The sequence below is a fragment of the Passer domesticus genome, chromosome 9, assembly GCF_036417665.1.
Source record: "Passer domesticus isolate bPasDom1 chromosome 9, bPasDom1.hap1, whole genome shotgun sequence".
Lineage (NCBI taxonomy): Eukaryota > Metazoa > Chordata > Aves > Passeriformes > Passeridae > Passer > Passer domesticus.
Window position 1 is genome coordinate 45,407,852 of NC_087482.1, and position 23,541 is coordinate 45,431,392.

Sequence of the window (23,541 nt, forward strand, 5' to 3'; positions counted from 1 at the left end):
ATTCCCGATATTCCATCTGTCCCTGCCCCTGTCACTGTGAAGCAGTGTCCTGTCACTCCATGCCCTTGTAAAGTCTTTCTCATCTCTTGCTGACTGCCTTCAAGTCAGAATAGTTGTTGTTTTTTTGATCTGTTTGTGCTAAGTCAGTTAATGCTTCACAATTGCCCCCTCAATATTATGCCAATGAATATCTTATTGGAGCCATTTAAGTACTAATCTTCCATAAATAATTTTTTCCTTAACTAATTACTTGTACACAGTCTTTCCAGACTGGTTAAAAAAAGATATTGATTTTCAGAATCAAAGGTAATTATTTTTATCCCTTGAATCTTCAAGGGCCTCTTCTCTTTTCAGCCTCTAAATGCAAGTGCTGCACAAAAAGCACACGGCTCTTCCCTGGGGAGCAGGCAGGGAGGGAATGGAGGGTGTGGGAGCTCAGGACAAACCCGTGCCAGTGCCACAGAGCCTGTCCCTGCGCTGGGCAGGGGCTGAATTCCCCCGGGCACGGGGGAATTCCTCATTCAGCAGCCTGATAAAGGATGGGCTGGTGCAGGTCCTGGCTCTGCCCCGGGAGCACAACCCCCTCCCCACAGCTCCCAGCTGTACTTTTCCATGCCCTGCTCCACTTTCCTTGCAGGAAAACCACTCCAGCAAAGCAGTGCCCTAATTTTGTATTAATTTGCCCAATACATGTACATTTTTATTGCCTTAGAACACTGCTGCAGCTCTGAGGCTCCAGAGAGGGAAATGCTGCCTTTGAATCCCCTCCCTGGCCACTGGCTGGAGGAAGGGAGCTCCTGGAGGAAGATATTGGCCTTGTGGACTTTGCTGACAGTCCATAAATCACAGTTTTGTCAGCCCAAGGAGGTGCCATAAAGAGAGCAGATTAAAGGAGATTAGTTCTGCCAGGTGCCTGCAGGGAGGATTTACAGCTCCCCCTGCCCCCCAGGAGCTGCAGGGGGCTCAGGGAATCCTCCTGTGGCACCTGCAGCTGTCCTGGGGAGGGCAAGCAGGGACCAGGACAGGCTGGGGGTAATTCTTCCATCTCTCTTGGGTTTGGAGGAGGAGAATTCCTGATTTCTGTCACCATGTTTGCAATCTGTAGAACCAAAGGCTGCTGGAATGGAAAGCGTTGGGTTGGGTTGGGAGGGGCCTTAAAGCTGGTCCCATTCCAGCCTGCCCTGGCAGGGACACCTCCCTCTGTGTGAAACATGCCCAGGTGATGGGGACTGATCCCTCAGGACACTCGTGGGACGCCCAGGACAGCAAGGGCAGGCTGTGAAGGCAGAGGAGGAGGAGAGATCCCAACAAGCACCAGTTCAGGTGCCATCATCAGCTGGGTTTGGCTAAAAACATCCCAAAAGCAGAGCTGCTGTTGGCTCTTGTGCTACCCTGCAATCTGGGCACCAAAAAAGTCGTGGAAAATGTGAATTCCCTTTGGGAGTGCCAGTGGGGTGTCATTCATCCCTGGGTTTGTGCTGGCTCAGGAAGGCTTCACAAGCCTGGTTTGCAAGGCTCAGAGCTCCCCTGGACTCAGCCAGGAGTGAAGGGAGGGGTTCAGGGCAGCCCCTGCCAGAAACACCTGGGAAGATGGGATAGGAGAGCCAGGAATGAGGAAGGGAGAGCTTTTCCTGGAGAGTCCCAGAGGAGTGGGGGCTGTCACAGACGGGCTGCACTGAGCATGGTTTGAGATCTGGCAGAGACAGGAGCCTCCATCCCTTGGCTGGGAGCAAGAGCCACTGACTGTGGAGCCACTGCCAGCTCAGGTGAGACAAAACGTGCCTTTGTTCCCTCCCTGCTGCACAGAGAGGCAGGACAACCCTGTCCTCTGATGGAATCCCTGTCCCCTGATGGAATCCCTGTCCCCTGCTGGAATCCCTGTCCCCTGCTGGAATCCCTTTCCTCTGATGGAATCCCTGTCCCCTGATGGAATCCCTGTCCCCTGATGGAATCCTTTTCCTCTGATGGAATCCCTGTCCCCTGATGGAATCCCTGTCCTCTGATGGAATCCCTTTCCTCTGATGGAATCCCTGTCCCCTGATGGAATCCCTGTCCCCTGATGGAATCCCTTTCCTCTGATGGAATCCTTTTCCTCTGATGGAATCCCTGTCCCCTGATGGAATCCCTGTCCTCTGATGGAATCCCTTTCCTCTGATGGAATCCCTGTCCCCTGATGGAATCCCTGTCCCCTGATGGAATCCCTGTCCTCTGATGGAATCCCTTTCCTCTGATGGAATCCCTGTCCCCTGATGGAATCCCTGTCCCCTGATGGAATCTCTGTCCCCTGATGGAATCCCTGTCCCCTGATGGAATCCCTTTCCCCTGATGGAATCCTTTTCCTCTGATGGAATCCCTTTCCCCTGATGGAATCCCTTTCCTCTGATGGAATCCCTGTCCCCTGATGGAATCCCTGTCCCCTGATGGAATCCCTGTCCCCTGATGGAATCTCTGTCCCCTGATGGAATCCCTGTCCCCTGATGGAATCCCTTTCCCCTGATGGAATCCCTTTCCTCTGATGGAATCCCTGTCCCCTGATGGAATCCCTGTCCCCTGATGGAATCCCTTTCCCCTGATGGAATCCTTTTCCTCTGATGGAATCCCTGTCCCCTGATGGAATCCCTTTCCTCTGATGGAATCCCTTTCCCCTGATGGAATCCCTGTCCCCTGATGGAATCCCTTTCCTCTGATGGGCAGGCTTTGATCAAGCCTTGCACGGCGCCCCAGGGGCCTGAGCTGTGTGCCTGCATCCCTAAAGAAATGTTTCTGCTCGAATTTCACCTGAATTTTGCACGGGTAGAATGCCTTCCATCCCGCTTTTTCTGCCTCGTTTTCAACAGCAATTTCCTGTTTTCCAATAGAAATGCAGATGTTTGATAAGTCCTGATAACGGGATGCTGCAAATCTGTCAGTGTAATGATTTCTCTGCAGTCTGGAAGGTGCCACTGTGGTTCTTATTTTGATCACAGGGTGCTACAGAGAGAAAACCTGCTGGAAAAAGGAACTGTGAGCCTGTAGAGAGCACCTTTCCCATTTTCCTGCTTCTCTCTAATGTTTTTGGTAAAGTCTTTGGAAAATCCTCTTTTACATTATTTTTAAAAGGGATACAAGGTGAGGGCATGGGGGTTTAAATGGTTGTTGTTAATAGATAAATATAAAAATCAGAATTTAAATAGAAATATTATTGTGTATCTTATCATTTCAAAAAGCCAGTTTATTTCTACAGTCACTTTGAAATACTTGGAGATAATTTTCCTTTCATATTTTCCATTTCTAGTCTATCATATCCATGAGAATTACTTGATAACCTGAATTTCCCTGTGGTTTATTTATCTGTGGAGGAACTGGTCTGGAGAGCACAAGTCCATCCAGAAGTGTCTGTTTTGCTTGATGGGACATTTGCTCCCTCTCAGAGATGGAATAATCTGTCCCCATCTGACTCACTGAAGGAAATGAAATGCAAAATAAGCAGGGAAAGGGAAGCTGTGATGATAAAATATGAGATATTTGTTAATGTGCATCGTGCACACGTTCAGAGCCTCCAAATGGGGCCCTAAAATTTATCTGAATTCTCCAATGTTCCCTCCTTGCTGGGGAGTAACAGCCCTGCCAAGCCAGCAGCACAACCTGGGGAGCACCAGTGTGGGGAAACTGGGGCTGTTTCAAGGGTTTCAAATTCAAAATAAATAATAATCTATAATCTATAATATTGCATCTATAATATTACATATATAATATATAATAACATATTCAAAATAATAGATAATGTATAATATTATATAATAATATAACATAATGATAGATAACCAAGCCATTCTCAAAGTGGTCAGCTGAATGCATTTTAAAGCAATTAATTCCTGGTTAATTGCCGTGCAGGTTACTATGCTGTGCAATAGAATTCCTGGGCATTTTTGTTGCCACGATGTGAATTTTTGTGCCTGGGCTGACAACCCTGAGGCAGCTGCACAGCTTCTGCCTGGTGTACAAATCTCAAAGAGGTGCTCATCAATTTTTTAAAGCCATGAGCTGGCAGTGATTCGGTGAAACAACCGAACTGAATGAAAATCATGACATTGGGAAGCTTAATTAAAATAACTGCTGATATGAAGGGTTAAGGGATAAGAGCTGTACATGATGATGATAATAATAATAACAATAATAGTAATAATAACAATAACAAAATAATAATAATAATAATAATAATTAATAATAATAATGGAAGTGTGTGCAAGAAGCTTTCCCACCTGCTGGCCACTGGCTGTCCCTGGTCACTGCAGCTCTGGGCTCTGTTTGCCATGCTGGATAACTCTGGAAAAGCCTTCTCCAGGATGGGACAAAGCCCTGGCGTTTGAAACTCCTCCTGGAGCCAGGAACTGCTTCCCAGGGGAACTCTGCTGCCACTGAGGAGCTCCTGGATGGAGAAAAGCATGATGGAGCCCCAGGTGTGAGGCCTGGCTGCAGCACAGGTAAAATGCAGATTTTCCTCTGGGATGCAGCCTTGGCCACGGGAGGAGCTGTGCTCTGCCTGGGGAACATCCAGGAAAGAGAATGCAGACATTTTAAAGCCAGTTCTGGCTGTTTTTCAGACCTGAGCTGTGCTTTTGTACGTACTTGGGTATTTGAAAAGCCTAAATTAGCATTCAGAGAGCTGTTGGCAGTTTGGGGGCCAGACTTTGCTCTTATTTCCCTCTGTACAAAGCAGGAATGTGCAAGGAGAAATTGGCAGCACACCAGGCCAGAGCTGAGCTTGGTGAGAGAAGGTTTCTGGAATTGCTTTGCTCTTCTTGAGGTGCTCCTCTGGGGCAGGGCTGGGTTGGGGCTCCTCTGGGGCTGCCCTGGGCTCTGGGCACGTGCCAGCCCAGCTCCTGGGCACCCCCCTGGTGAAACCCTGGCTGCTCCCGAGTCCAGCCCTGCCCTGCTGCCTGTGATTCATGTTTGATGCTCCCTGGCTGCTGCCAGCGGTGCTCCAGGTGTCCTGTGCCTCCTGCCAGCCTGCCACCCCAGTGCTGAGCAGTGCCAGGCTGGCCAGAGGCTCCCGGAGCTCCTCCTGGGCTGGCATTGTTCATCCTGTGTTTGGGCTGGAAGGCACAGGGAGGTTTGGGAGGCAGAGCTGAATTGCTGCAGCAGAGAGGAAGCGGTGGAGGTTTCCAGCTCCTGCAGTGCCCAAAGCCAGGCTGGGCACAGGGCCTGGAGCCAGCTGGGGCAGTGAAGGTGTCCCTGCCCCTGGTGTGGCACTGCGTGGGCTCTGAGGTCCTTCCAACCCAAATTTGGGATTCTGTGATCCCATAAAATCACAGCTTGCGGTTGTTGAGCTTTGGGCACCTCCTTTGTGTCCTGTCCTTTCCTGTTTGCTGCAGAGGATGGAGGATTTGGGGTGGTGAGGAAAGGAGGGGCTGAGCTTTGGCTCCAGGCTCCAGGAGAGTGGCACTCACAGGCAGCTGCACAGGTTTGGAATTATTCTGGGAAATGTTTGGGCTCTGAGACCCAAACCCAACAGACTGAGAGCCTGTGGGACATGGAAAGACCTTGGAGCCCCGAGCACCCCCACTCTGCCTGCAGGGAGCAGCCAGAAGTGCTTTGTTCCTCAGTTTCCCCAGCAGGAATTAGAAACATTCCTCATTTAGGAGTTAATTTTCACTTTTTCATTTTTAAGGCTGTTATCACGTGAAGCATTTCCCTCAGTGCAGACACAGGGCTCAGGTTTGAGGGCTGGGGGCTCCTGAAGTGAGTCCTAAACAGAGAATTCCTGCAATAAATGGATCATTCTTTGGTTTGATGCTAACAGAGAGTCTGGCTCCGCTGGGTGGTCAGAGGGTGCCATGGTTGGGTCACTTTGCCTTTCCTACCTCTGTAATGAATTCTGGATCAAATGCTGCTGTGTTTGTACCTCTAGCAGCTCCCACTGGGGGAAGGAGGCTGGGGGAATATTATTGTTCAAGCAGTTTAGGACTAAGAAGGCATGAATCACTTTTATGGGAGAAGAAGAATATGTTTAATTTTGAGTTTGCTATTCCTTGGCTTCGTGCAGCCTGCTCTGCTCCTGGGTTTTGTGGCAGAGGGAGACAAGAGCTGCTGCACTGTCGGGGCTGATGAATGCCCTGGAGGAACCTAATGGTTATGGGATTACTGCGTGTTTGAAGGGTCTGACACGGCAGATAATTCCTCCCTGCTCCCCCTGCCCTGGCAGCACAAGATTTAGACTTGCTGATGCTCCTGAGGAGCTGTCCCAGGCCCAGAGATGCTGGGGATAAGGTAAATAACCTCTCTGGCCACGGGCAGCTTATCTAAATGAAACCCAGCTCCAGGCCCTCGGAATCTCTGCCATCGCTCCTGCCAAAGCCCATATTTAAAAAAGAAAATGAAATGTTGCACTTTTCAATTTCAAGTATTTCAGTTAAAAAAAAAAAAAAAAAGTAAAAATTTGATGGTAGATTGTTAAAAAAATAAACACTTCAGTGCCCAAAAATGACAGAGTGCAAAATGCCACATTTTATTCAGAGCAAACAAAACCAATCAAGGCTTTTCACAGGATGTGAATGGAAGGGACCCACCAGGAGCCCTGAGTCTGCTCAGAGCCAGCTCTGGAGTTCCCCCAGTGCCTTTGTGGCAGGAAATGTCAGCCGTGGCACTGAGGGTGCTCATTCCCAGCTCCCCGTTTTCCCTGGATGCTCCCGTTTCCTTTCCCCACGGCAGCAGCAGGGTGCACCAGCTGCCCACAGCTCACCAGGGAAATAATGAACGAATGGATTGTTAACCTGAATCCAACTTCTGCTATTCCCAGGCTTGTCTGGGGCGTAAATTGGAAATCAAACACCCAACAAGTTCCTTCCATCCCTGCTGAAAGGCTCCAGGCTTCGTTTAGTCAAGGCTCAGAATTAATTTTCCTATTAAATGAATGCTTTCTTAAAACGAGGGGGGGAAATGTTTTCACTGATAAGATTGTTCTGTGAACCATTCCTAATGAGCTGCTGTGTCATCCCCTTCTGCCTCCTATTTATCTTGTTTAGATCCCTTCAGTTTGAACTGTTCCAGTCCTTTGCTGCCTGCTAAGAGTTTATTTTATTTTATTATTTTTTTTTATTTTAACTGGGAGCTTCAAATACCTTTTAAAAGCAGTTAGTGAAATATTTTATTTCTTTCTTTATTTTGGTATTTTTTTTCAGGGAAGTGGATTTAACATCTATAGAATATATTTTTTCACTTTTTATCTATTTCTGTAAGTTTTATAATCTAAATTTCCATTTTAATACATGGCCTTGCTTATTTCCCAAGGACATTTTACTTCTTGCCCTGGGAAAGGGCTTGAACTCCCCCCTGGCAGCTGTAGGACCACTGGTGGGGCTGCCTTTAGGGTGATGTTTATATGAAAAGGGTATTTTTGCCCAGCAGAGGCAGATTTTCACTGCCTGTGTGGTGTTGGGTCCCCAGCATCACCAGCCCCCAGCAGCGGGGCTTGGCAGCCCTGCATTCCCTTCACATGGCAAAGCACTCCTGTGGATAAAACAAATACAACTCCTCAGAAAACATCTTTTGAGGTGCCTTTAAAACAGGAGAGATGAACACTGAGGGGGGAAAATCAAGATAAACGGAGTCATTTTCAAACTCTGCAGCCAAACAAGGCTTTGTTGTGTGACTGGCTCGTCCAAGGTGACTCCCAGGCCCAGCCCCTCCAGGCACTGCTGGATTGGGATTTCTTCCACCCAGGGGGATTTTGTGAGTGTTTCTGGGATTCACGGTGGTGTTCACGTTCTGCTGTAGGAGGGGTATTGCTACTGATCCTTCTTGTCCAGCCAGGGCACCCATTTCCCACTCTGTGGGCACAGCTCAGGCTGTGCCCAGGGCTGTCGGTGTTTGTTGGGTACCATGGACTCTCCCTCTATTCAATCCCAATTTCTGGAAGCAGCCGCTGTTGGTGTTTTTTCTCCCTCTGTTTAATCCCAATTTCTGGAAGCAGCAGCTGTTGGTGTTTGTTGGTGTTTTATCTCCCCCTATTCAATCCCAATTTCTGGAAGCAGCAGCTGTTGGTGTTTTATCTCCCTCTGTTTAATCCCAATTTCTGGATGCAGCCGCTGTTGGTGTTTGTTGGATACCATGGAATCTCCCTCTGTTCAATCCCAATTTCTGGAAGCAGCAGCTGTTGGTGTTTGCTGGTGTTTTATCTCCCTCTGTTTAATCCCAATTTCTGGAAGCAGCAGCTGTTCCAGAGGTGCCCGTGGGTGCAGTGGGATCTCCCTGGGGTCCCTGGGCGGTGAAGCCCAGCCTGGCTGGGGGACCACCACCAGCACTGAGACTGCCCTCTGCCTCCAGAAATGTCAGGGAGAGGTGCTCAGCCTCCCAGCGTATTTGAAGGAATTGAAGCAATTAGAGAAACTGTTGAAGCAAGAGCTTCCCTCTGCCTCTGTCAGGTAACGCCGCGCTCGGGATTTATCTCAGCAAAGAAGAACTTCCACAGCCCAGTGATTCCACTCTTTATTCTTTCTACACTGTGAAGTATCATAATATTCTTTAATAGTGTCATACTTATATTTCACGGTCTAATCCCCTTTTCTCCTGCCTTCCATTGTATTTATCCAGCTGGAAGTCAGCGGCGTGCTCACCATCAGCTGCTGCGGCGCCGCGGGCTCAGGCAGCCTCAGCCTTTCATCAGGAACCGCCTCCTTCTCTTAAACTGAAACACTGCAAACTTGGTGCTGTAAAGAATGATAATGTCCTGTGCATAAGGCACATTTTCTTTACCTTTTCCATTATGTGCCTCGCAGCAGAGCGTGTTTGTCACTGGTTTTGTCTCCTCGTGCCTTAATGAGAACCTCGGGTTTGGGAATGCGCTGGTTCTGTCCTTTGTGTCTAATCTGTGCCCTCTATTTCTCTCCCCCTCTTGGAGATAAAAGTGCATTTTGCTGCTGTTGCAGTTCCAGCTGAATTTGATCAAGATAGAGGAACTGACTCATCACCTTTCCCTGAATCCTCAGGAGCTGCTGTGGCACACGTGGCCCGGAGCAGCGCCGGGCAGCGTCTGCTGGGGCTGCTGAGAGGGAACAAGAGGCTCTGCTGTTGTTTTCACCCACATGAAGTCTCCTTTGGATCCTGACGCTCTCGATTTTATCTTCTATAAGTGGAGAGAGAGGGGAAAAAGCTGAGCTGATGGCTGGGAGAAGGACACAAAGCGTAAAGCTTCCTGCGATGTTTTCTGTGCCTAATGGGCTGGGACAGTGGCTGCTCTCCAGGGAATTGTGCTGGGAGCTGTGCTCACTTCTCTGTCCCAGGCAATGCTGGATCCTTCACAGGAGTTGCTGCAGGCACCACTTTTCTTCTGGCGTGATAACAGGGCTCATAACTCCGGCTTCATAATTCCCTCATCACTCAGCCGGGATCAAGGGAAAGCTCCTAAAGGCCCCTGGGCCACTGCAGGGCACTGGGAAACGGAGTTTAAATAGGAATTTAAATGGAAATGTTCACCTGAGGAAGGGCTGCTTAACAAGCAGGGCCTCTTCTTTCCTGCCAAGCCCTCTCTGCCTGCAGGAGGGAGGCAGAGGCCAGCCTGGGCTGCCGGGGAGTTGGGATGGGATTTCTGCAGGGGTTGTTTCTGAGCACAGCCCCCTTTCCAGCCTGTGAACAGCACATCCCCCTATTCCCTGCCTGGCCTTTCCCGGGGCTCCTTGGCCCCTTCCTGGGGCCATTCCAGAGGCTGGGAATGGGGGAGTTTCCTGCGGGAGCTCAGAGTGGTGGAGCTGCTTTGGGCAGCCCCCCCAGAAGGAGCAGGACTGACTCTGCTCCAGGCTTGCAGTGACAATTTCCTTTAGAGCAGAGCTGTGCTTTGGGCACTCTTCAGGGGGACAGAGGGCTGCCAGGAGAGGATTTTAGAGGATTTTCCATTATCTTGCAGCCAAGCATTTCCCCTCCCTTCCCTTCCCTGAGCTCGGGGTCTGTTGGCTGCCCCAGCTGCAGTCCAGGCCAGTGTCAGCACACCAGCTCCCCAAAGATCACTGAGCCATCCACTCCTTTGGGTGGGAAGGGAAAGCTTTGACTTGTTTGGATTCTCATCTTCCCAAGCTAGCTGCTGAGTTTAAATCCATAAAGCTGGAATCTGCCTTTACTGGGTCCATAACTGGATTTTTTTATCCATCCTCACAATGGATATTTTTCCCATACTGCCATGACACTGGGCTTGTGTCTTCTTTTTTTTACTTTACTCCTTTAAGCCTCATCCCTGCTCCTCTAATTTAATAAATTACTGAAATTATTATTTTTTTTTTTCCCCTGTGCTGGGGCTGGAGTTGCTGAGCATGATGAAGTTTTTCTGGGGAGATGCAGAGCCCATGTTTTAATTACTGCCCAGGCCAGGTGAGCTCATCTGGGGTTTTTCCCAGGGAAACAGCCTTGGCTCTGGCAGTGCTCTGCTCCCACCACTGCTATGCAGCACCCTCCACCTCAGATGTTTGCTGATTTTATTTTGGGCAAACTCCTTGAAATCCAAAGATTTTCCTCCGGTTTGTTTTGCTTTGCTGGGTCAGGAGTTCTTGCTGCAATCTCTGCTGTTGCGGGGAAATTTAACTGGGGTTTTTCCCTCCTACTGCGAAAATCCAGGAAAAGAAAGTGTCTGTGTGGAGGGGAACTTGGAAAGGGAAAGGAAAAGCTGTTGTGTTATGCAGAAGAATTTCCTTGCCTCTTTTAACTGCCTCTCGAGATTAAAATTCTCTGCCTTTATTTTTAGCAGCCAGGCTGGTGGCAGGAACAATTCCTTCCCTTGGCTTTGTCAATAGGTAAATACCACATTTATTTCAAGCAAAATCTGGATGCAGAGGAAATGCACCAGTCCTGTGAGGAAAGCATGGAGAGCTGGGAATGCAGGCACAGCTTTCCTGCACTCATAATATTGCCATTACCACTGAATTCCTGCTCCTGGCTTTTATTTAATGGTAACTTTGTGTGTGAACAGATGGGGCTGTGCAATGTAAAGACAATCAATTCTCATACTAAAATGACAAATGAAGAACAGAAAAGCGTGTCATATTTTGAGGGATTTTTAACATATTTATCTGTGTTACAGTGAAAGTTCTAAAGAAAAATTGCTGATTAAAGCAGGTTTTATCACAGGTGAACTCCAATAGGTAGAGGAATGTTGCCTTTTAGTTTTGATTTGTCCTTTTCTAACCCACCAAATCCCACTTGTGATTTGTGCCTTTACTGAAATAGAAAAGGATTAAGTGACATGGTGGAGCTTTAGATGTTGTGCAGCAAATCACACTGTCACAAACTGGGAGAAAAACTCCCAGGAATGTGAATTTACACGGGGTTGGAGAGAGCTCTTTTGGCTTGCAGGGTTTAAATATGATTATGAAAGGGGGTGGAGAGAGGCAGAAAGCAAGCAGAGAATCAGAGGAATGCTGGGATTTAAATTTGGGTTATTTTCTATTTAAATCTGCAGGCAGATTCTCCTGAGGGAAGGAGCCCAGGCAGCTCTGGCTGAGCCCATATGGAAAGGCTCCTTTTCCTCCCCACGGGAATGTGCTCTCCAGCAATTCCCGATATTTCCTGCCAGCACTGAGGGAATCAGCACAGGTTAAACCAGGCCACGGCTCCTCAGGCAGCTCCTGGAGGAGGAGGAGGAGGAGGAGGAATGCACTCTGGGGGGACAGGAGGTGACAGTCTGGGAATGGGGGCAGGCAGAGGTTGGGATCCACCAGAGCAGCTTGGGCTGGGCACAGAGTGTCCTGCTCAAATGTGAAATCTAAACCTCTGCTCTGCTCAATGCCCAGCAGGCAAACAGGGTTAATATTGAATATTGGTGCCTTTTCACAGCTGCAGGAGGGAAAGGTGCTGGGAGGAAATTCCCTGCCGAGGTCACCACAAACAGGAGCCCTGTGTGAGGTGTAAGTGCCTCCAGCATGAGGAGCAGTAAAATTCCAAAATGGAATTGTGCCTTTGGTGCCACGCTCAGCTGGAGCTGGGCAAGGTGTTCCCACTGAAAGGCTGCTGAACCCAAGCTGATCCCAAGATTTCCTATCCATTTTCACTCCCCTTTGCCAAGATATTTATTACCTGGGCAGGCCTGACCTTGCTTTGCACTTAGATCTGAAATGTACAGGTGATACCTGGCTGCAGCCAAATTGTGAGAAAGGGGTTCAGGATTTCAGTGGTGCCATAAAACCCTTCAGCAGGTGTGGAGCCTCCACGGGCAGTGAGATCCAAATCACCCTCCCAGTCCTCATTAACCAAACCATTTCAGCTCCCAGCTCCTTCCTTGGGTTGGTTTTGTGGGGGCTGAGAAGACAGAATTGGAAATGAGACCTAATTCCCCCCGTTTGGTAAAACAAACAAGCAGATGCCGTGGACGTGATGCTGTGTGTCACATCCCGGGTCCCTGCTCCACCTCCTCGGGGCGAGGAGCCTTTGATGTCCTTCCAGATTGTTCCTCTCACACAGCTTTGTCTGGGAGGGGAATTCCTGCCTGACAGCTGCTCGCACTCCCACATAGCCACGCTGTCAAAATATTACATTCTGCCCTAAATTATTTGGTAGCAATGGGAAAAACACCTGCTTGCTGAGAGCACTTCTTCCTTTTCATTATCTGCAGGAATCTGGGGGGAGATGGATTATTTCCAATGGTAATGACAGCCCTGTGCAGGAGCAGGGAATTTTTGATTCTTCTTCTTCCACTCCTTGACATTCAGGTGCGTTGTTCTGCTTCCCTTTTCGTCGTGTGGGAGCAGCCTCCCGAGGTGAAGGAGATATATCCTATTATTTATCCATTACATCCTGTAGCATATGATCTACAGAACCTTTTTGGGCTAACGGTGCAGCAAAGGCTGCTTTTTAATTATAAATACACATCTAATATGCAGGCAGGCAAAATTGACAGGAGCAAGAGGAGAGCAGGAACAGGAGGAATGGCTTGGAAGCACTGTGCTGTGGGAAGTTTAGAAAATTAGTGCTGAAATATTCAGAGGTGTGTTTTAATTTGATTGAGAAATGTGACATTTAGATTGGCAGGCAGTGCCATTCTGAAAAGGCATTTTTCTGTCTGACTGTCTAAACAGTGGCTATGTAATATTTATATTTGTCATGTGTTTTTCTAGATACAGGAGTTCTTTAGATACTTAAATTTATCACATTAAAATCATTTTAAAGTTCTTATATGTAAGTTTTCATAGTATTTGGTGATTTATAGGGTTGGTTGGGGTGTTTTTAGATGGTTTTTTACAATATTAAGGTGTCTGTAAAGTGAAATACACAGTCAGGGGCACTCTCTTGCTTTCCTTGCAGACCTGCTCCAAGGGGAGGAGCTGAGATCCAACCCACGGGGCTTTTTCCAGAGCTCTGTTGGGATGCCAGGCAGAGTTCCTGCCAGGATGGGGCTCCTGGCTGGGAGTGGGGGATGCTGGGGGTGGATTTGGATCCTGAGCATCCCCTGTGCCCTGGGAATGAGCACAGCAGGACAGGGAGGGAATGGGGGATGCTGGGGTGGATCTGGATCCTGTCACCCCCCAGAGCATCCCCTGTGCCCTGAGCACAGCAGGACAGGGAGGGAATGGGGGATGTTCAGGGTGGATCTGGATCCTGTCACCCCCCAGAGCATCCCCTGTGCACTGATCACAGCAGGACAGGGAGGGAATGGGGGATGCTCAGGGTGGATCTGGATCCTGTCACCCCCCAGAGCATCTCCTGTGCCCTGGCAGAGAGCCCAGCAGGACAGGGAGGGAATGGGGGATGCTCAGGGTGGATCTGGATCCTGTCACCCCCCAGAGCATCCCCTATGCCCTGGCACTGAGCCCAGCAGGACAGGGTGGGAAAGGGGGATGTTCAGGGTGGATCTGGATCCTGTCACCCCCCAGAGCATCCCCTGTGCCCTGGCACTGAGCCCAGCAGGACAGGGTGGGAAAGGGGGATGTTCAGGGTGGATCTGGATCCTGTCACCCCCCAGAGCATCCCCTGTGCCCTGAGCACAGCAGGACAGGGAGGGAATGGGGGATGCTCAGTGTGGATCTGGATCCTGTCACCCCCCAGAGCATCCCCTGTGCCCTGGCAGAGAGCCCAGCAGGACAAGGAGCAGGGACACCGTGCCCCTGGGGCTGGGCAGACCCCCCTGGGCTGCAGAGGGACAGGGCAGAGCTGGCAAACCCCAGCAGGGAGGGAGCAGCCCTGTGCCACCCCAGCCCAGCTGTGACAGGTCGGGCTCTCGGGGGGACACCGAGGGTTTGGGGACATTTCCATCCCTTGTTTCTCCCAGGGTTTTTATGGGTTTCTGCTTTTCTTGCTATCAGAATTTAGGCCAGGCAAGAACCAACAAAACCTTTTGCCTACAAACCCCTTGTGATGAGCGGGCCAAAGCTTTTGGGTTTGGAGCAGGAGAGAGCCCTGAGTGCCATCCCCTTCCCTGCAGAGCCTGCAGGGAGGGCTGGCAGCTGCTCCTGCTGGCAAGTGCCAATGGAGATGTTTTTATGACATCTGCCAGCCATAAAATCTCACTCCTTCCAGGGAAAATGGCAGTTCAAAGCTTGTGGAAATGCTAAGTCCTTGTAAGACACACATAAATAAATAAATAAATGGATATGCAGCTTCCATTGACACACCTATGTGTATTTATTGTATTGCACTTTAATGTTCCCCCCATCTATTTCTTCTGATTTATTGCATATTTATTATCTGCAGGTAAAGATGAGCATATTACTAAAAAAAAAATCTATAAAATATTGAAGATGGGGGGAAAGGAATATTTATTTAGCCAGGAGATTTATTCAATGCTAATATGAAATATGTCAGCACAAAGATGACATTATTTGGCCCCTGTTCAACAACCCTTGAGGTCACAGCACCAATTTTCACTTCTTTCAGCCCCAAGGCAGGAGCCAGGCTGCTCCTGAGCCTCTGGGGTTGTTATTCCAGGCGTTCCAAAGCAGGAGAGGATTCTGCTGCAGGCCCTGGAGGGGCTGTGCCAGGGCTGCTTTGCTTTGCTCCTGGCCCCAGGAAATGCAGATTTGCTGTGCCTGCTCTGATGCCTGTAACAGCGCTTTGGAGAATCAGCCGTGGCAATTAAAAACGCTTCTGAGGCTTCAGCAGGCTGAAATGGCTGGAAATTTCGGGCTCATAATCGACTTGAGCTGGGCTGGGCCCAGTGTTCAGCGTGGCTTTCACAAAACACCTACTCCAAACCCAGAAGCTCTGTCATGCTCCTCACAAGGGGTTTGTAGGCAAATGAGATTGTTGGTTCTTGCCTGACCTAAATTATTCTGATAGCAAGAAAAGCAAAAACCCAAGTTAAATTACTCTTTAGCAGGAATTCAGGCAATGGACACTTTTCCATGAATATTTCATGGCAGGCTATAAATAATTCTGTTGGATTTGGAAGAGCAGAAAGTGACTACTCGGATGATGTAGGGCATTTATGTAAGGCTGATTGCCTCGTGCCTGCTGCAAGAGAGAGATCCATTCATGGAATTCAAGGAACGTGTGGCCGAATTGGGCACTTTCCCATGAATTTCTCTTCAGTTGCTCTTTGTTTCAAGTGTGAAGGCTGGAACAGACAAACACAGCCCCGTCATTCACCTCTGATGGTACCTGAGAGCAAAAGGAGGTGTTTTCACAGAGCTTTTCCTTTTAGCAATGTTTTATTCAATATTCTAATGCCAGTGCTGGGTACATTGTGCTGATAAAATAGAAGTTTGGTAAGTTCTGAGGTGCAGATCCTCTGAACCTTCACTCGGGTGTGAAAATCAGCTCCACCTGATGGAATGATATTCCCCAGGAGCTGACTGGGATGGGATTTTTCTCTGGCAGTGGTGCTCTGTCACCATGATCCTTTTATGAAAATGCTTTGCTAGGATTTTTCTCCTATTCTAGCTGAGAAGCCTCAGAAAAGAAAAGTAACCAATAACTATCTAATGGCTGTGGAGTGTGGTCTGGACACTGTTCACCAGCAGGTGCATCTGGGGTTGGTGCATGTGCTTGTTTCTAACTAATGGCCAGTCACAGTCAGCTGGCTGGGGCTCTCTGAGACTCACCAGCTTTTGTTTTCTTTCTATCCTTTTGATCTCCTTTCCTTGATTTCCTTTCTCTCTATTCCTTTTAGCATAGTTTTAGTAATATAATGTAATATAATATAATATAATATAATATAATATAATATAATATAATATAATATAATATAATATAATATAACAATGTTATATGATAATATATAATAATATATATTAATATATATTAATATATAATATATCAGCCTTCTGAAACATGGAGTTTCAGAAGGCTGATATATTATATATTCAAGATTCTCATCTCTTCCCTCATCCTGAGACCCTCAAACACAGCCACAGTGCTCATCTCTCCATATCAGCCAGGGGAAAAAAGAGAATAATTAAATTGTTTCTTCTTGATGTCCATCCAGGACGGATCTTAAGCAGAGAAATCAGAATACCCTGTACCCCAGGATCACTCAGACTGGCCAGGCCCTCTGGGATCACTGAGTCCAGCTGCCCTCCCACCACTGCCCATGTCCCCAAGTGCCACATCCACAGCCTTTGAACCCCTGCAGCCATGGGGACTCCAGCCCTGCCCTGGGCAGCCTGGACAGGCCTTTCAGTGAAGAACCACAGTGAAATCCTCCTGTTCCCCTCCTGGAGATCCTTCTCTTCCCCTCCTGGTTTGTAGGGTTTGTTCCAATCACACCCTGCTCATTTTCCAGGAATCACAATGCTCATCCACTGTCACTACAGGACATGAAACAACACGATGTGAGCACGCTGCTGCTCTCAAGGTAAAAGGGAAGTTTATTTTCTGACTCCTACATTTATAGATTTCTAAAGGTGACAGTGGATTGGAGGGTGACAGTGACAATGCCACTGGACAAATCAACAGTCCATCAAATTTCTCCTCCTCCATAAAATAATGCAAAACAATAAGTTATTTACAGAAAGCGTGTGAGAAAGTTTGCTACAAGAATGTAAACATCAGAAGGCTCAGAAAATCTTAAAAAATCAGGGTGACAATCCACTTTCCTTTCCCTACAACTCCACTTCTTTGTTTGCCCTGGTAAAGCAAGGCTCCTTTTTCCAGCTTCCAAGGTGCATTTCATTCCCCTTTCACCATCTCTAGGATCCCTTTTGTAATGCCAGAAGTGCTGCTCCTCCGTGAGAAATCTGGAGAGCAGCAAAGAACTTTCCTGTCTCTCATGTGCAGCGTGGCAGGCCTGGCACACAGGTTCCATGGAGAGAAACAGGAGACAGGAGCAGCAGCTGGGAAGTCAAGAGGAGGTTTGACATCAAACAGGAACTCAGAGAGCTGGGAAAGCCCCTGGGAGTGCAATAAACCCTTCCAGGAGGTGTCTGCATGGAAGCCCGAGCTCAGGGGGGAAGGACCCATCCCTGGCAGCTCTCCAGGTGAGAGGAGGAGAGCAGGAGCACTGCTGTGCTGGGATCACCATCCCTGCGAGGAAATTCTTCCCCATTCTCTGCTGCTGCCATTCAAGCTCCCCCTCTGCTCCTTTTGCAGCTGCTGTGCGACTGCCTTGCATTGGGGTTTGCCCAAATTCCCCAGAGTTTTTCTGTTTGATTTAGAGCTTTTCCAAGTGCTTCCTTGCAGATGTGGAGTTCTTGGATGCTGGTAATGCTCTTTATCCTCCCTGGGAGATGGTGAGAATTCCATGGTGTGCTGGAACACCAGGCTGAAAGGCAGGAATAACCCTGGAGCAAAGGATGTGTCCAGGATCTTCTGTGGGGAGCACAGAAGGAGTTAAACAAACCAGAGCTGGAAGGACATTCCCAAATCCATAATGCACAAGATTGGCATTCTGTCTGCATACAAATAGCTTGCATTAGCAGGATGTGCCATTGCTTTCCCCACAAAAATATCCACTCTCACATTATTTTAAGACTCTTTCAAAATAGAGCCGAGTTAAAATATTTGTTTTAAACTATCCAGGGATCCTTGCACAATCTTTTTGATGGCTTTTTATAGCCCTTCTCCACCCTGAGTCACTTAGCAGTTCCCTTTCCCAAAATACCAGTGGTAACTCTCCCTCCATCTCTGTGATGGATGTTTGTGAGAATTCATTTCACTCCTCACAGCTCCTTCAGCACTGCCTCTCCAGCCTGGGACAAACGCAGCCTGAATGGGGGGTTTGGATAAAATATTGGGGAAATAAAGTTCCCAGAGCAGCTGGGGCTGCCCCGGATCCCTGGCAATGCCCAGGCCAGGCTGGGCACTGGGGCTGGAGCACCTGGGACAGTGGGAGGTGTCCCTGGGGTGGCACTGGGTGGGATTTAGGGTCCCTCCCCACCCAAACCTTCTGGGGTTCCCTGCTCACTCGCTGTGGAGGTTTTTAATTTACCCCATCTCACGTTGCACACCCTTTCTTTTGGACCCTGACATTTCACTGTTGGTGCAGGAGGGGCTTCACTGAGCTCCCTCCATGTCCCTCCTCATTGTGTTTGGGAGCTGCTCTCTGAGCCTGGCCCTGGTTCCTCTTCTACCTCTCAGAGCCACAGGTAACACCCCAATGTGTTCTTGTCTTGCTTTCATAAATTGAATATTCACTTTTCCCCTGCTTTCCCTCAGGAGCATCTGAGTGAAATTGTTTTCCTGTCCTGAAAAACGCTTCAGAAACTTTCCCTGCCCAAACTGAGGTGAGTGGTTTTTGCTTCTTTATTGCTGCTTTTCCTGCAAGCAATAGGTTCCATTTGCTGGGCATTTCAAGGAGCTTTGATCTTTATCAAGTTTGAGTTTTCACTTTCTTTCTTTATATTTTGGAATGAAAAGAATTTTTCAGCTTTGTGTTCTGCCAGTTCAGGACGTTTTCTCATCAGCCCTTCCCCACAAACAACATTGGTTTGTGCCTGTTGGATTTTTAAATGGAAATATTGGGTTGAAGTTGTCACAGATGGTTTTTATACCTTCCCCCTCCCTGATAGGTGAGGGCTGGAGTATCTCCAGCTGTGGGGATCTTTGCCTTGGATTCTCAAGGATTTCCAGCTAATTTTGACATCTAAAATAGTTCCAAGTGCCCTTTTCACACTCTTATTTTTCCCTTTTATCTGCTCTCCAGTTCTCCTGAATTCCACTTCTGTGCATTTTCTAGATTTCCCTCTGGTCCTGGATTGTTTTCCATCTTTCTGACACACAGAGTTCCAGTCAGAGCTTGGTAAACTCTTTCAACATCTCAAAGAAATTACCCCTTTTCCCCGCTTTCCATCATCTCTTAATTCTTTACCTTTTGAGCAGTGTAGAATTTTCTCCTCCACCTGTCAGGCTGTGTGTAATTAATGCTGTCTTCCCGTTCTCCCAGCTCCCACATCCCTTCCTTCCCATCTCCCCGTGGCTCTGCTTCCTTTGCCACGCTGAAGGCACCAATTGTTCTTCCTGAGAGGCAGAAGAAGTTCAAGCTGGGTCTCGTGTGACAGCAGCAACATCAGCTGAGGTTTTGCTTGAAAAGTGCTGCAGGGTTGCTGAGAAGGGACTGAAACTTCTCCATTCCAGCCCTCTCTGGGAGACAGGAGGGTGCCCATGGGGCTGGAATGAGATGGGATTGAAGGGCCCTTCCAGCCCAAACCTGTCTGGGATTTTAGACCCTGCTCCTCCCTTCCAGCCCAAATCATTCTGGGATTTTAGACCCTGCTGCTCCCTTTGAACCCAAACCACTCTGGGATTTTAGACCCTGCTCTTCCCTTCCAGCCCAAATCATTCTGGGATTTTAGACCCTGCTCCTCCCTTCCAGCCCAAATCATTCTGGGATTTTAGACCCTGCTCCTCCCTTCCAACCCAACCACTCTGGGATTTTAGACCCTGCTGCTCCTTTCCAGCCCAAAACATTCTGGCATTTTAGATCCGGCTCTTCCCTTCCAACCCAAACTCATCTGGGATTTTAGACCCTACTCCTCCCTTTGAACTCAAATAATTCTGGGATTTTAGACCCTGCTGCTCCTTTCCAGCCCAAATCATTCTGGGATTTTAGACCCTGCTCCAGGAGGGGAAGGCAGCCCCAGCCTGGTCCCTGGAGGTGGGGACAGTGCCTTGCTCTGTTCCCTGCAGGACCCAATGGATTTTGGGATTTGGAATAAACTTGCAGGTGCTGAGTGATGAGGGGCAGTAACAAATCTTCTTTTGCAGTATTTATATGAAATTACTGCGATCCAAAGAGCAGGGAGCTGAAGCTGGGAGTTGGTTTCACCAACTGAAAGTGGTTTTATTTTATCTGTTATTTTTAAGAAATCCATAAAAAATGAATGTTTGGTTTTTATTTTTCATCTGATGTTAAAGATTTAGAGCGGGGAAGGTGTTTCTGTCTGGACCCCACAGCCAGGAGCTGCTGTGCAAACCCCAGAGTTCTCTCTCCTCTGCTGAGGGCGGGGGTGTCGCTCTGCAGGGGGATAGAAAAGGAAAATCTCTTGGCAAGAGCAGGCTTTTCCTTATGTTTTCTGCTTTTCCAATATGTTCCCTGAGCGTTTCCAAGTAAAACACTTCCTGACACATCTTCCAGCAGGAAGGGAGTGTGATTTCAGTGCGCACGGGGATCTGGGGGAGACAACAACCCCCAAAACACAGGGAGAGGGGTCCCTCAGGTCAGGAACTCCCATTGCACAGGAGGGAGCTCCACACCTGCCTGGGCTCCAGGAGGGGCTGGACAATGCCTCAGGGGCAGGTGGGGTTGCTGGGTGTTGGGCTCCATCCCTGTGGGTCCCATTCCCTCAGGATATTCCCCAGTTCCACGAAGGCTCCTTGCACCACCTGCACCTCCCTGCTGGGCTGGATCCGCCTGACTCAGCTGCAGGGAGCAGTTGTGCTGGTGCCTCCACTTCCCTGGTTGTCCTGAACATATTGGGAACACTGGGTTACTTCATTTGTTCTATTAATAAGCATCATTCTTGCCTATGCGAGCGAAAATCGGAATAAAAGCCAAAGCAAAGCTGCCTTGCTGCTGCTCCCTTGGCTGGGCTCCACAGGGATCAGCTGTGGGTGCAGCCAAGCCCTGCTCTGTGGCAGCACCCCGGCCTTGGGAAGGGCTGGGAATTCTCCTCCCTGCACATTCCGATGCTCTGGAATGAGATTTGGGGTTCAGGACAGTGGCAGGGGCCTGGGGCGGGCTGGCTGGGCCTCGAAGTCCCTTCCACCCCAAACTATCCTGGAATTCTGTTATAAAACCATATTTTGGGGGGGAAAAAAAAAGGTTACTAATTCCCCTGCTGGAAAGAGGAGGAGAGGAGAGCAGAGCAATCTGCCAAATGTTTTTTATAAATTGTTTTGGCTCTGTTTTCCTGGCCAGCACTGGTTACAGTCCCGAGGCAGGTGCCAGGCCCTGCTGCTGCCAGTGCAGCACGGTGAGGTGGGCAGGGGCTGCAGGCACCAGAGCTGCCCAGAGCAGAGCAAATGCACGGGGAACTTTGGAAGGGCACCGGGGAGTTTTATTTTCTGTAGGGGCAGAAGAACAAAGGCCTTGAGCAGTAAATGCTGGTGAGGGGAGCTCGCAGGGAGGATGTGCTGCCCTGCCCCACACCTCTGCATCCCTGAGGAACTCTGCTGAGCAGCACCCTGAAGGGTCCAGTCCCAGCTCAACGCCCAGCAGAAATAATAAAAACAGAAACAAACATGTTGGAGTTCAGCGAGGAGGAAAAACCTAATTATACAAAGAGCTTTAACTGATAAATGCAACATCAAGGTAGCAGCAGCTCTGCTTCTACCAGAGCAGAGTCTGGTGTCAGCTCTTCTCTCTGAGCCAAGGCTGCCCTTTATGTGCTGGGTTTTGCACCAGTTGTGCTTGAATTGAACATGGAAATAAATCATTAACTGTCTTTTTGAGCTGCCTGTCCTCCTGAAAAGCAAGAGAGAGCAAAAGGCCGTGCAGGCAGAAGGAGCAAGGCCCGGGTGAGTGAGGGCTGTGCTGAGCAGTATTGATCAGCTCAAGGTCACCTGTTCCTGCACAATGCACTCCTCAGGACCCCAGATTCAAAACGGCTGCAGAAAATCAGATTTTCAGAACCAGCTTGCTGCTGCCCTGTCACACAGATCCCCAGGACGGGGTTCACGCTGGAAATAAGGGATGAACCACCAGGAGAGCACATCAGGAATTTCCACAGCAGTGCCACCCTTGGTGCTTCACTGATGGGAGGTTCCAAAGCCCACCAGCAGCTGATCCAAGTGATCCCACATGGTTCTATAACATTTAAACACTGCCACAGACTTTTCCTGAAAGTTCAGTGTATTCCAAATGCTCTTCCACTTTTGTTTTCTGCATCTGTTGCTCAGTTTGCCTTTGGTCAACTTCTGCTCACCTAAACATCCTTAAACCCACCAGGTATAAAATCAAAATCTGTCTGGTATTTCTTTGGAGAGAATAAAAAGTTTTGACAAGACAAAATTGTGGCCTCCAGAGTAATGTGCACAGCTCATCAAGCAGCAAATGGTGTTCTCCAAAAAAAGGGGGAAAGCTCCTTATGTCTAATTCTCCTGAGTGGAGAGTGCCAGGCAGGAGGGTGCCCTGGGGTGCCCAGGGCAGGGCTGAGCCTCTCCCCAAGCTGCTGGGCTGAGAACACAGGCTCAGCCCCGGGGCAGGGAGCAGAGCTGAGGGAGCCTGTCCTGAGCAAACCCGGACTAGCTGGGCTCTGCTCATGCCCCAAATGCAGAGCACTCAGCTCACCCTGGTACTTGAAATGCAGGGAAATGCAAACTCACGTCCCCTGGGTGAATCAGTGCCTGGTTTTAGGGCTGGGCAGGCTCTGTGAGGCTGGGGGTGTCCCTGAGGGGGAACTGGGGCTGCTGGAGGAGAGCCCAGCCCCTGCCGCCTGCAGCTGCTCTGCCTCCTTCCCTGGGGGGCTGGGATGGCATTGGGATGGGGCTGGGATGAGATTGGGCTGGCATTGGGATGGGTTTGGATGGGATTGGAATGGGTTTGGATGAGATTGTGCTGGGATTGGGATGGGATGAGATTGGGCTGGCATTAGGATGGGTTTGGATGGGATTGGAATGAATTTGGATGAGATTGTGCTGGGATTGGGATGGGATGAGATTGGGCTGGCATTGGGATGGGTTTGGGATGGGTTTGGATGGGATTGGAATGGGTTTGGATGAGATTGTGCTGGGATTGGGATGGCGTTGGGATGGCATTGTGCTGGGATGGGTTTGGATGGGGTTGATATGGGATTGGCTGGGTTTGGGATGGGATTGGGATGGGGTTGGGCAGGGATTGGGCTGGGTTTGGGGTGGGTTTGGATGAGATTGTGCTGGGATTGTGCTGGGACTGGGCTCCTGCAGCTCCCTGCCCACGGCCAGCACAGGGGTTAACCTGGCCCAGGCAGCGTCCCCCTGCAGCAGCAGGGAAGTTGCTGTGCCAGCTCTCAGGCTCACTCAGGCGAGGCTTCAGGCTTGGTTCTGAAGCTCCTGGAGCAGGGAAAGGATCCCTTGTTGTACAGAGGCTCCCATGCTGTGATTGCCTCTCATGTCCCCCAGCTCAGCCCTGCCAGAGGCAGCAGGGGACACCAGCCCCAAGGGTCACCTGCAGGCTGCAGCTCTGCTCCCCTGGCAGCGTCTGCCCGCTCCTGCCAGGCTGGGGGGAGCACAGCT

General features: G+C 49.3%; 1 long non-coding RNA gene across 2 annotated transcripts; it reads left to right on the plus strand.

The window, feature by feature from the left end:
* Positions 1–8,990: 8,990 nt before the first annotated feature.
* LOC135308240 (uncharacterized) lies at positions 8,991–22,339 on the plus strand. Of its 2 annotated transcripts, none has more exons than XR_010368773.1 (4): positions 8,991–12,668; positions 17,170–17,369; positions 18,547–18,614; positions 19,274–22,339. It is a non-coding gene; the product is annotated as an uncharacterized LOC135308240 (long non-coding RNA). The 2 variants fall into 2 exon arrangements; XR_010368774.1 differs by having other exon boundaries at positions 21,400–22,339.
* Positions 22,340–23,541: the final 1,202 nt, after the last annotated feature.